Raw genomic sequence first — 13,210 nt, 5'->3', positions numbered from 1 at the left:
AGTCAAAATGGACAAATTTCTCAGACAGATAATAGAACTTCCAAAGCTAGGAACAGAAGTGTGACCAATGCTGGCTGACTTTCTAGTGATGCTAATTGTCATCCAGCTATATATACTTCAATTAAGGGGAAAAAATTATTAGTTTAACCCAGCAGAAAAAAACAAGTGAACCTCTTTCAGTATGCTTTCAAATTAAACTGTCAACTCTAAATGTGAATAGTGGTTATGCTCAGAAAAACAGGAATAAAAAGCAGTGTGTCACCATAATGTTAGATAAAAGCGATGACTACAAGAGATGTAGGAGGGATTTCAGACTTGGAGTATGAAGAAGTCTCAAACTAATACTAAAAAAAATAATAAAGTAATATGGAATTGTATTGATAAATATGTACTATATGTATTTATTAGTAGATAAAATGATTGTATACATAGAAAATCCTGAAAAAATCTACCAAAAAACTACTAGAACTAGTAAGTGAATTGAACAAGATCAAAATATACTATGTAAATAAATTGAGATATACTGCATTTTTGTATAACAGTAATTGAGAAATTATATCTTAGAAAAACAAGATACAAACTAAATATGCAAAATCAATTATGTTTCTATATAACAGCAATGGGTAATGAAATTTAAACAATTTCTTTTACAGAAGTATCAAAAACATAAAACATTAACAAAAGATGTACAAGACCTTTACACTGAATACCAAAATAAATACCTAAGAGAAATTTAAAAAGAATTAAAAGTAGCAAAGATAAATCATATTAATATAAAGATGTAAATTCTCCCCAAATTGATAACTTGGTTTCAATGCAATTCTAATTAAAAAAAAATGGCTTAAAAAAAAAAAGAAAAGAAATTGACAAACTGGGGCACCTGAGTGGCTCAGTGATTAAGAATCTGCCTTTGGCTCAGGTTGCAATCCTGGGCTACTGAGATGGAGTCCCGAATCAGGCTCCCTGAAGGGAGTCTGTTTCTTCCTCTGCCTATATCTCTGGCTCTCTCTCCGTGTCTGTCATAAATAAATAAATAAAATATTAATGAAAAAAAAGAAATTGACAAGCTGATTCTAAAGTTTTTATAGAATTGCAATAAATCTAGAATAACCAACATAATCTTGAAACAGGAGAACAAAGCCAAAGAAATTATAATATCTACATCTAGATTATTATCAAATTAATTCATACACTATAAATCTCCTTTAATAATCATTTTTAACATCTATATTCAGTTCTATAGAAAGATTTACAATAGTTATTTTGGAGCAGTCATTTTCAAACTTTTTTCCATAGAGTCCTAACATTTTGGGAAGGTACCTCACAGGTTGTATGTGGACAACCTCACAGGTTGTTGGTTCTTTATATCCTTTTTAACCTGTCAATGGCAATTGTAGTTGTTTTATATTTGAGGTTTTCTTTTTTTAAGATTTTATTTATTTATTCATGAGAGTGGCAGAGACTTAGGCAGAGGGAGAAGCAGGCTCTTCACAGGGAGCCCGATGTGGGATTTGATCCCAGAACCCCGGATCACGCCCTGAGCCAAAGACAGATAGATGTTCAACCACTGACCCACCCAGGCATCCCTATATTTGGGGTTTTTTTCAAGGAAGATTTCCTCTAGATAAAGAATTTAATGACTGAAAATCATTTGATAAACACTGATTGAACATATCCCTATTTTAACTGGTTTCAGACCTCAGGACAATCCTTATCTAGACTCTTCTCCATTTTTTACGCTTTTCCAAGTAATCAGTTTCAATAAGGGTTTCTGAGTCTTGCATATCTGAGATGTCTTTTTGTTATTTCACCAGTTAAAGATAATTAGACTGGGTATAAAAGCAATAAGTTACAAACTTTGGTTCTCAAAACTGTGTAAATTCTCTGGTTTCTTCTAAATTTAGACTTTTAGAGTAAAAGTCGCAGTTTTTGTTATTTTTTTTTTTTAGGTAATTGGTTTATTTTGCTTAGATACTTGTGAAAATTTTTTCTTGTCTTTATGAATTAAAATTCTTGCCAGGATACATCTTACGTGTGCTTTTGAGCATTAACTTGTCTGGAACACTATGATTTTTTCTTTTCCAATATGGGTCTTATTTCTGTTCCTGAATTTTTCCTGTTACATCTTTGGTGGGGAGGATGAGGTTTTTTGTTTGTTTGTTTGTTCATATTCCTGTATAGTTAACATACAGTGTAATAATACTTTCATGTGTGCAAAACAGTGATTCAACACTTCCATACAGCACCTGGTGCTCATCACAACAAGTGCACTCCTTAATCCCCATCACCTATTTAACCCATCTCCCACCCGCCTCCCCTCTGGTAACCATCAGTTTGTTCTCTATAGTTAAAAGTCTGTTTCTTTGTTTAGAACCTATTTCTTTATCTCTCTCTCTCTCTCTCTCTCTCTTTCTGTTGTATTTTTAATTATTGTTTTTTTTTTCATTAGCTTTAGTGCCTTCTTCAAGGATACCAATTATTCATGTATTTACTCTCTGCTCTTTAACATCCATATGTTTTGTATTTTGCAGTTTCTGGACTCTCCAGTAAGTCACTTCAGAGTTGTGCTCTTCCTTTGGGTGTCTTAGGTACTTTTTCACACATTTGATGTGGTTTTATCCTCCTCCTTATTTATCTTTGAACAAGCTGAAACTTATTTCTATTTTGTGTTTATCAAAACACAGAGAAACTAAAGTACCCTTGGCTCCACTCCATTTATTCAATGTGCACAGCATCTGCCCTAAGCCCTGAGTTTCCATCATGGCCTCATCAAAAAATTAATTCCCAGCATGCACTGTTAACTGGAGTTTTAGTCATGGTGGTTCATTTTTGTTTGTTTGTAACCCAACCTAAATCTAAGGAGCTTTACCCTTCAGAAATTTTGCCCTTAAAATGCAATATACCTCCACTAATTCTCTGGCTCTGCCAAAGCTGACCTCGTTTTCTGAGGATCCAAGTTGTTTTCTGAGAATTTTAATTTGTGGGATATAGAATGATGTGAAAATACTCTCAGCCTCACAAAACACACATGGGTAAAAGCCCACTGGCTCAGTTGTGTTGATAATGAACAAGACAGTAGAAGGAGCACAGCAACCTCCCCTCCCATTTCAAAAGTTTTTTTGTGTCATGTAGTAAAGCCAACTTTGTGTGCCATTGAAAGATATTTGGGTAGGTTTGTCTCAATCTTGCCTTATAACTAGTATAGATTCTTCCCCCCCAATTTTGAGATTATTCTGTCCATTGTTTTTATATTTGTGTTTAAATTTTCTTTTTCTTTGTCTTTACAGGCATTTTATTTTTTTAAAAAAAAATTTATAATAAATTTATTTTTTATTGGTGTTCAATTTACCAACATACAGAATAACACCCAGTGATCATCCCGTCAAGTGCCCCCCTCAGTGCCCGTCACCCATCACCCCCACCCCCCGCCCTCCTCCCCTTCCACCACCCCTAGTTCATTTCCCAGAGTTAGGAGTCTTTATGTTCTGTCTCCCTTTCTGATATTTCCCACACATTTCTTCTCCCTTCCCTTATATTCCCTTTCACTATTATTTATATTCCCCAAATGAATGAGAACATATAATGTTTGTCCTTCTCCGATTGACTTACTTCACTCAGCATAATACCCTCCAGTTCCATCCACGTTGAACTTTACAGGCATTTTAGTAGGAAAATTGGAAAGACTTCACTAGGGACTTCCAGCCAGGCTCCATATTTAGCTGGAATTCCTATAGTTCCTTAATGAATAATTAAAACATGTCTGAGGAGGATATTCAGCAACTAAATCAATGCTAGAGATTGTTCATTAAAGATATAAAATCTGGGTATCTCAATATGAAGAGAGAGAAATATTATTTGTCAGGAGCGAAATAAAATTCCTAATAACTGACTAACATTCCTTGCAGAAATGGTGACAAAGAATGGTATTCCCAAAATAAAAGGCTTATGCTGAGAGCTCAAGTTGCTCTCCACCCAAGCAGAATTAAGAGTACCATTCTGCAGATTTGGGATTAATGTCACCACATCGAGCCCTAGCTATAATGCAGGCAATAATGTTTGGTAAAAAAGAACACCATGTGGCGGCCTTGCTAATCTTCTGGATGAGAATCAGTTGGAAGTTGGCAACACGTAGTGACATGCCTTGGACTAAAAGGAGTTCTTAACATGACACTGCAGTTTTTAGGGCTATTCAGAGATAAGAGCTATATGGTCAAATATAGTGTAGAACATGGGCAACTATAATATAACTGAATACTAAGCATTTAAGTCAAACGAAATTTTTAAAATTTAAGATAGTTCAAACAAAAGCCTTGAAGTAATTAGAGACCACAGTTAATAGTTGATATCAACTACTCAACTATTCAAGTGGGATATGAGAACAGTGCTGCTAGATGAGGGTCCACTTCAAGTTGAATCTTGTCATCCTTTTTAAAAAGAATTTAGGTTAAGTTATTTAGCTTTAACTCAAGAACTTTAATAAAGGAATGGGTAGATAGCTCATTCTGGGAGTTGAAACTGTCTTTACCAAGAATAAAATGTTCCCCCATGAGAAATATGAGCTCTCCATGGCTAGTGCCCTAAATAAAGGAGGCCCAATCATCTTTCTGAGGTCAATGTTAATATCCTCAACCTTCCAAGCATTGAACAGCTCCAAGTTTTTCACCAGCCAAATGAGCAGAATTTAACAAGAAAGGCTTGCCTTCACTATGCTGAAGGAAGGCTAAAACTACAGCCTGCTTAAACCTGATTTCCCAAGAAAGAAGTACCATAAAGAAAGACAGGAACAGGAAAACAGAAAGGGGATAGAAACTGAGCAGCTGAGACTGGGATGGGATCAGGAGGTGGGCAAAATATTTTTAAAAGCAGAGCCTCACTACTCTGGCAACACATAACAGGGAAACATCTTGTTTGAACTAGTCTGTCCTGTCCTCCCAAAAGGAGGGGCCCTGCTAATCCTTGGATAAATTTATTTTAGAGCCGAAAGAGAATTTAGAGATTATCTAGTCTTGTCCCCTCACTTGAGGACACTTAGGCCACAAGGCATTAAAAGGCTTGCCAGGCTCATGTGGTAAATACATTGCAGAAATGGAATTATAACCCCAAACCTCATATGCTTATTGTGATGTTCCTTCTATAACAACACCAATCTCCTCATACCCCTTCTTGTGGGAATTCTAAGGGAGGCAGTATATTACAATGGAAAGAGAAGTATATCAATTATAAGTTGTGAGTTTTAGTCTTTGGTCTTCTAGTTTGAACGACAAAACCCTAGAAGTCAAGACTTCATGTAGGTCAACCTGCCACTCAGAGCAAGAAACCCCTAGGTAATATCCATCAACAACTGGGTGGATGGCCAGGCTCTTGTGACCATTTCCGCAAGGGTAGATATCTCACTACCTTGGTGAGAGCTGATATGACTCAGTGACCTGAAGTCTCTGAAATTTCTATTCTGATCTCCAAGAAGGGGCTTTCATCTCTTCTACATGATAACACTGCTCAATTAGTTCAACATTCACTCAAAGCCCATGCTTACTAGATTCTGGAGCTATAAACTTAACATTAAGGAATGCATAATCTAGTCAGGGAGACAGATGATCCTTAATCACTATTATATATGATAATGCATGCCTATTAGTGCCAGGCACATATGAACACTCAACAAATATTAGACATTATTCTTATTAACTATTATATAGCTCTTCCATTGCCTTGTGTTCATACTGAGTCTCCACTTTCTATGGGGCCCATAGATCATGGATCAGCAAGCTCTTTTTTCTGGAAAGGGCCAGATGGTAAATATTCTAGGTTTTATAAGCCATATATTGCTGTCACAACTACTCAACTCTGCATTTCTAAGACAAAAGCAGCCACAGAAAATATGTAAATGGACGGTGTGTTCCAATAACACTTGGCCCATAAAAACAGAGGGCTGGCTGGATTTGACCCCCAGGCCATAGTTTGCTAACTTCTGTGCTCCATGCTTTGCCATCCTCACACCTGCCTCAGTAAAAAAAAGGGGAGTAAGTGAAAGTTGCCATTCTGAACAATGAGGAACCTCCAGACCCCTTTTTCCTAATCACTCTCAACATTCTGAGAGGGAGATTTAAAACTCCTACTCACCACTAGGGCAAGAGATTAAAGGATTCTGTTCTAGGGAAATAGAGAGGCCTAAAAAAAGATACTGGCATTTGAGAATCCCCAACTAATATGAGCTGAGTTCTTTCTCAGTGGGCAGTGAAGTCTACTCTAGCAGTTGCCAATCTTTGCCCATGAACATATAGTTTTCAGTCAGCTTTTTAGTGCCTCATTTCAAAATATGAACAGACAACCAAGGATCACCAGGCATTTCAGGAAAACCACAATATCAATATTTAAGACAGAGACCAATATAAACATACAAAAAGAATAAGACGTAGAAGAAGTATAACAAAAGAAGGCGGCGAAGAGGATGATGATGAGGAGGAGATGAGAAAGGAAGCAAGTGGGAGGGAGAAGAAGAAGAAGTCACCATCACCTGAAGAACTGGAAACAATACAAGGAATTTAAAAAGAAACCCTCCCCCAAAATCTATTATAAATATCTTCACAGAGTTTGCTTAACCTATTAGTTTCACTAAGCAAGAATAAGATGCCATGAACAAAAGAAATATTTAGATATTTGGAAAATAATGAAAAAGAAAAAAGTAAATAGAAAGATTGAAAGATGAAATTGAAGAAGTTATCCAGAGAGAAGAGATAGAAAAAAAATGAGACTATTAATAAGGAAGATTTAACATTTAACTAATAGGAATTCCAAAAAAAGAAAGAATAGAGATAACAGAAGAGAGGACATTCTCTAAGAAATAATATAGGCAATTTTCCTAGACCTGAAGAAAACTAGATTCCCTATTGAAATGATCCATAAAAGCTCAACACAATGTGCAAGCACCTTGGCATTTTATAGCCCAAGTTTTAGAAGTTATTCAGACAACTAACCTTTATTGAGCTGGGCTAAGTACTGGTGGTCCAGCAACAAATAGGAAAGACACAACCCGTGACTTTGGAAGTTTATAGGCTATGGTGGGTAAGCTTTTTTCATATATCCTCCAAAAGATTCTCCTCTAAAATGTACGTTTACCCCCAGGCTACAAAGTGTTTCTTAGTAAATCATAAGCCTGGTCCAGATGATCAACTTGCCCCATCATGACTAACAGATTCACTCCTAGCCCCAAGTGGCTGGTACAAATTTAACTTCCTTACACCTCTTCTCTGAAACAGGTTTTGTAAATATTTATGCTTTCTTGCTTCAGTCCATCCTGACAACTGACCTTCCCACAGAGTTGGTATATAGTAGGAAACCATGACAACAACAACAAGCATGATATACATCTGCTGTGTCCAATTCTTTCTGGGAAAAAAATGGTATCTTAACAAGCAAATGAAGATAAACAGTCATATAACATTCAGTTCAGCACTTTACTGGGCTTTTTCACACATTAATTTTCTTTACAACCACTTTAATCCTCTTTACAACTTTGTGATGTAGATACTCTTGGCCATTTATGTACAAAGTTCAAAGAGGTTAAGTAACTTACCCAGGAGCCTACAGCTAGGTAATGGTACTTCTGGAGACACTTGCAGGTCCTCTGACCCAAAACCCAAATTCTTCCTTCCACTGTACAGACTTAATTGCACAATGAACATCCCTATTTGACTCCCCTCAACATACACACATACAAACAAAACTCAGTTTGTGTAAAATAACATCTACCACAAATCACCTCTAAAATTAATCATTAGCAATCATGACTCACAAACTAATCTCTGATTTGGCACAACAGAGCACTTGGTATTGCCAAGAAGCATGTATAAGGTATCACGCATGTACCTAATCTGAGAAAAACAGCAAAATCTAACAGAAAGCTCAATGAATTGACAGGTCAGATACCAGCCATAATTCTCTCACATTTGGTCAGATTATATAACCTCCCTGTACAAACTGAACCTTACCTATGAAATGAGAGATTGAGACTAGATGGTCCTGATTCATTTCCAGCTGTAACATGACTCTGAAAACACAAGACTTTAGTCCTTATTTAACTATAGTTTATTAAGTAAGTAATAAACATTAAAAATTATTTAAACTCACTAGTAATCAAAAACTTAAATCAAGAAGCCAATTTGCCTATCAAATTATCAAATGTTTTTAACTCTTAAGGTTTCTTTAATATCCAAGAAATAAAATCCAAGAGGGAAAATCAGAAATAGGATATGAAAATGTCACTACCCACAGTCCTATGAGTCAAATATAACTACCATTCACATTTGTATGTCCTTCAAAAGCAACATCATATTATTCTTTTAGTTTCATAATGAATTTACTCCCAAAAATGTATTGCAGATACCTTCCTATTTCAATACAGAGCTACATCATCCTTTGATGGGGCTATATCATTATTTATTTAGCCAGTTCCCTAGTTATAGACATTATTTGTTGTTATTTTACTATTATAAACAGCACCAGGGTGGACATCCTTGTAATATACAGATTGTCTGCTTACTTCCTCAGGCTAAATTCCTACAAGTGGAATTTCTGTTATGCAAATATTTAAGACTTGTGGCAACTTTTGCCAGGCTACCTCTAGAAGTATATTTCAGTCTCCTACCAGCTCCATATGAGACTACCTATTTCCTATAGCTTCACCAACATGAGGTATAATAATCTTAACTTTTGCCAAACTGACAGGGAAACCTGTTTAACTTGAAATTCTTTGGTTTTTAGAGAGTTAAGACTTTTCATACATGGCTTATCAAAATTTTTAATTATTTACTTCTTTATGATGATTATATCCTCTGCCATTTTTCTGTTGGAATATCATGGCTGGCAAGATGGCAATTACTATGTCCCCATGGAATTTTTCATATTAGGAGTAGTTGAAGGAAAAGAAGTTTGTTTAACCTGTGAGATATGATTATAAACTATAAGCATTTGAAGAACTTCCCTGGACACAGAAGCCTGTGTAGGGTACAGAATGTGGACCAACATTTATTAAGCGTTTGAATATGACAGCTGGGATTTGTACAAACCACATAGCCTGAGACAGGTCCCATGCTAATCTGGGTGTCATTTGAAGGTGGTCTCCCATCAATCCCACCTGCCTATGGATAGATTAGGGACTCTAACCATCCTACCCCAACCTGCAGTAGGTATAGACTCCAGCCCTGCACAGCCTAACCCAGAAAATCAGGGACAAGTGGAAATGAATTCTAGTTTGAATTATTACCACAGTCAGGAGATGTTAGTCACAGCAGAATTGTGCTTGTCCCATCTTTTGTTACAAATAGTATCACAGAACTGGGATATTGCAGGACAAATGAACCTTAGCCACAAATTTTTGCCAATATGTTTTCAGAATTCTTGGGCCCTAGTTTCAAGAGGAAGTATACTCCTTTAGGTTGGAATTCAATTACAAGAACAAGGATAATTTCATACTCTCAGCTAATGGTAGGCAATGCCATGCCTGGCTTCTCGCTCTGAGAACAACCACACAAGGTCCACTTGGAAGGCAGGCTGTGTAGCGATCTTCAAGAGCTACTTGAGGTCTGGAGGCAGTAAAACCACCCCAAGACCAAAGTCCAACCACCCCAAGCCAAACTGGACTCAATACCCAAGATAACACGGGAAGTAGGGAATTCAAAAATGAACAGCCCCATGTGGTCATCTGCCTGGACATCCAAGAGTAAAGTTACTTTATCTACTGGGCAAGCTTTCCCAGAATTAGCTGCCTAATGATGCGTTCACTTTCCCCCACGGGATTTCATCCATGTTAGAAGCTACATTGGTAAGCTATATTGGTAATCTTTTAAATCTGGTCAATATTCTACAGTCCATCACCCCCATGGTCAGCAGGCAATTGCAGAGCTCATCATTCAAAGCCAGTGGAAACACTCTAGAGTAAGTTGTCAACTACAAAAGAAATGAGGACACAAAGCTAGACCTGATGACTTCTTCCCTTAGAGGACAATTCAAAAATTACTCAATAGCTGTAAGTGATTGAGGAGTCTAAGATTACTACAGCATAGACAAAGCATCACTCCAGTTTCCAGCATCAAGCATTTAGGTAGGAGAGAACCCCCTCATGCTGCCTGGATTCTTCCTCATACGTGGGCACAGTCTATGCCAGGACCCCAGCAGGTCTGATTAGCTGGTATGGGCAGTGGTCACTCTACCTTTTCATCAATAACTATACACAAGAAGTCAAACTTGGACAGACATCTCTGCTAGCTTATTTTAAAAAAGGTCTGACAAGGCTCTTCAAAAACTTGGCACCTAAGGCATTAACATTCAAATAATAATAACATCCAAATAATAGTTAATATGATCCTCTCTCACTGTTTTTACTCCATTCTCTTTAACCAGAGTTGATAGATCTACCTTTGCCAGGATGGTGCATATTCACTACAGCACTCCTACCACACAAAAAGTTTTCCCACACACGGAATTTCTTTGGTTTGCAGGTGAACATGAAATTTCTCCACCTTCCCATTTAAGAAATACTAAGAGATTTGACTACTTGATATTTTTAAATTCTGTAAATAAAATCACAGCCAAAATAAAAATGTAAACAACCAGCTGGGAAAAATATTTGCAGCAAAAATGAAAAATAAACAATTCATATCTTGGTTGTTGAAGAAGCTGATTGATAAGAAAAACACAAAATCATGAAAGGCAATTAACCAAAGAGAAAACATAACTATTATAAAACACACACACATACACACACTGACCATCTAAAATATTCAAACATGGATCCCTGGGTGGCGCAGCGGTTTGGCGCCTGCCTTTGGCCCAGGGCACGATCCTGGAGACCCGGGATCGAATCCCACATCGGGCTCCCGGTGCATGGAGCCTGCTTCTCCCTCTGCCTGTGTCTCTGCCTCTCTCTCTCTCTCTCTGTGACTATCATAAATAAAAATTTAAAAAAATTTAAAAAAAAATAAAAAAATAAAAAAAAATAAAATATTCAAACATGGCACAAGATTTTATTATTACTTGGCCTCTCAACAAAATGCTTTTAATGATATTTTTCAAAGCCTCTGAACTATAATTTCCATGTTCCTGAGCATTACTATGGGAGCTTCTAGAGACCCTCAGGACAACTAGGATTTGTGCTCCTTTAAAAGAGATTAGTGACCAAGTAGGAACTAAAGCCCCCTGGAGACTCCTACAACCTTCCCGGGCTCTAGACCACTATCTCCTTCACTTTGTCCTCTTGGGCCACCCTAGGAATAAGCTCACATGAGCCCCTCAGAGTTCATAGTCCTACTGTAACACATCAGATTTATCAGCTTCATTTCACCACTGAATGCCCCTTATCTCTTTCTGTGGATTCTTTCAAGATCAGTCTAGCAAGAGGGAAAAAAATTGGGAGACCAGGTACTTCATATCTGAAAATGTATGGGCCCTTTCTTAAAGAAAAGTAATTCTAACCATAGAGCAAAAAGTAAGTGTATAAGAGATTGGAACTTCGTAAACTGGTATACTAAGGATACAACTGAATTTGAATTACTAATTGACACAGTATAAGAGACAATCAAGGAGTGCAGAAGGAATACTGCTGACCTAGGACCTATCCTGGCTTTCACACTTTCACAGTTTTTCAAAACACAGGAATCACTCACTAAATAGTGGTAAGAATTCTTAACATAGAACAGAGGGTCCACTAGAAAAGAAATTTGTCCCTGACCTTTGATTGGTCTACATGCAGGCCAATGGATTCCATGACCACTAGTTTAATTAAACTCCAGGCAGCTGAGAACCACCGAGGGAGATCTGACCCTTAGAAACAAGGAAAAAGCTTTAGAGACTAGAATGTGCTCCAAGAAGGTATTTCTGATTCTAGATAGAATAAATGATCAGGGATTAGAAATAAGTGCCCACCCTAGGAAGGAATCTTAAAATTTTAGATTGGAGAAGACCTAAAAGGCTATGTTAAGATCCAAGTACCTATGCAATGCATGAATATCCTCTACAGCATTCTGCATGGGTGAGTTCTATACAGTTTCCTTCCATTTCTTAAGCTAAAAATCTCCCTTTGTGTAAGTTTAACTTTAGGTGTGGGAGGTGTTGCTCATGTCACTTGGAAATCAGTCCTGGTTGCTTCCATCTAATATGGGAGCTGAAAGGCAGAATGTTACTACTCTGAAAGTGTAGGGAGTGAATGGAGCCTAATGAGTGGAGCTCAACTTCATGCATCCCTCTTCTCTTCCCCTTCCTTCCGTTTGCCTCAGAGGAAGGGGTGCTCTCCTCCAGCCAAAAGCTAATCTTTCCATCTGAACTCTATTCCAATGATTCTCAAACATTAAGATGTATCAGAATTACTTGGAGTGCTTAATACAGATTTTAAGTTACCACCCCAAAGTTTCTGATTCATCAGGTCTGGCTGTGACCCAAGAATCTGCATTTCTAAATTTCCAGGTAATACTGATGCTGCTGATCCAGGAACCACACTTTAAGAACCACTGCTGTAGAACAGAGGTCAAAGCCCTCTGTCAAGAGCCAAATAGTAAATAGGTTAGGTTTTGAAGGCCCTATGGTAAAAAAAAAAAAAAAATATATATATATATATATATATATATATATATATATATATATATATATATATATATATATCCATCCATCCTATGGTCTCTTCTGCAATTGTTCAGCTCTGCTGTTACAGTATGAAAGCAGCCAAAGATGACATGTAGATAAATGGACATGGCTGCATTCAAATAAAACTGCATTTACAAAAACAAGCCATAGACTGGCCTGCAGGCTGTCATTTGCCAACCTTTGCTCTAGACTCTCTTGCTGCTCATAGTTCTACTGTCATCCCTAACTTTTACAGACCAATTTCTTGAACAAGTCAACACTCTGTTTCTACTGCCTCACTTCCCATTCACTCTGAAATCCTTGTAATCTGGCTTTCATCCACTCCATTGCACTGAAATTGATCTCAGCAAAGTCTTCAGGCCTGTCATATGAGAGGGTTCCGTCCTTTTCTTATCTACACTTTTCTCTTGCAATGACTCTATTGACTTTTCCATCTCTCTTAGAACATCTTCCATCAGCTTCCTTGACACCACTCTATAGCTCCTGTCATATATCTTTTTTTGTTGCTTCTGAGTTTTTCTTTTCTCTGGCTAGCCCCAGCTTCACAGAACTGAGTCCAGTGCCATTGCATAAGACC

General features: G+C 37.3%; 1 long non-coding RNA gene across 1 annotated transcript in view; it reads right to left on the bottom strand.

The window, feature by feature from the left end:
• Positions 1-13,210, bottom strand: part of LOC112930874 (uncharacterized) — a 184,115-nt gene that overhangs the window by 53,659 nt on the left and 117,246 nt on the right. The window lies entirely within an intron of this gene.

Source organism: Vulpes vulpes, chromosome 12 (assembly GCF_048418805.1).
Source record: "Vulpes vulpes isolate BD-2025 chromosome 12, VulVul3, whole genome shotgun sequence".
In the NCBI taxonomy this organism is placed as follows: domain Eukaryota; kingdom Metazoa; phylum Chordata; class Mammalia; order Carnivora; family Canidae; genus Vulpes; species Vulpes vulpes.
This window is presented reverse-complemented; position numbering and strand designations above follow the sequence as displayed.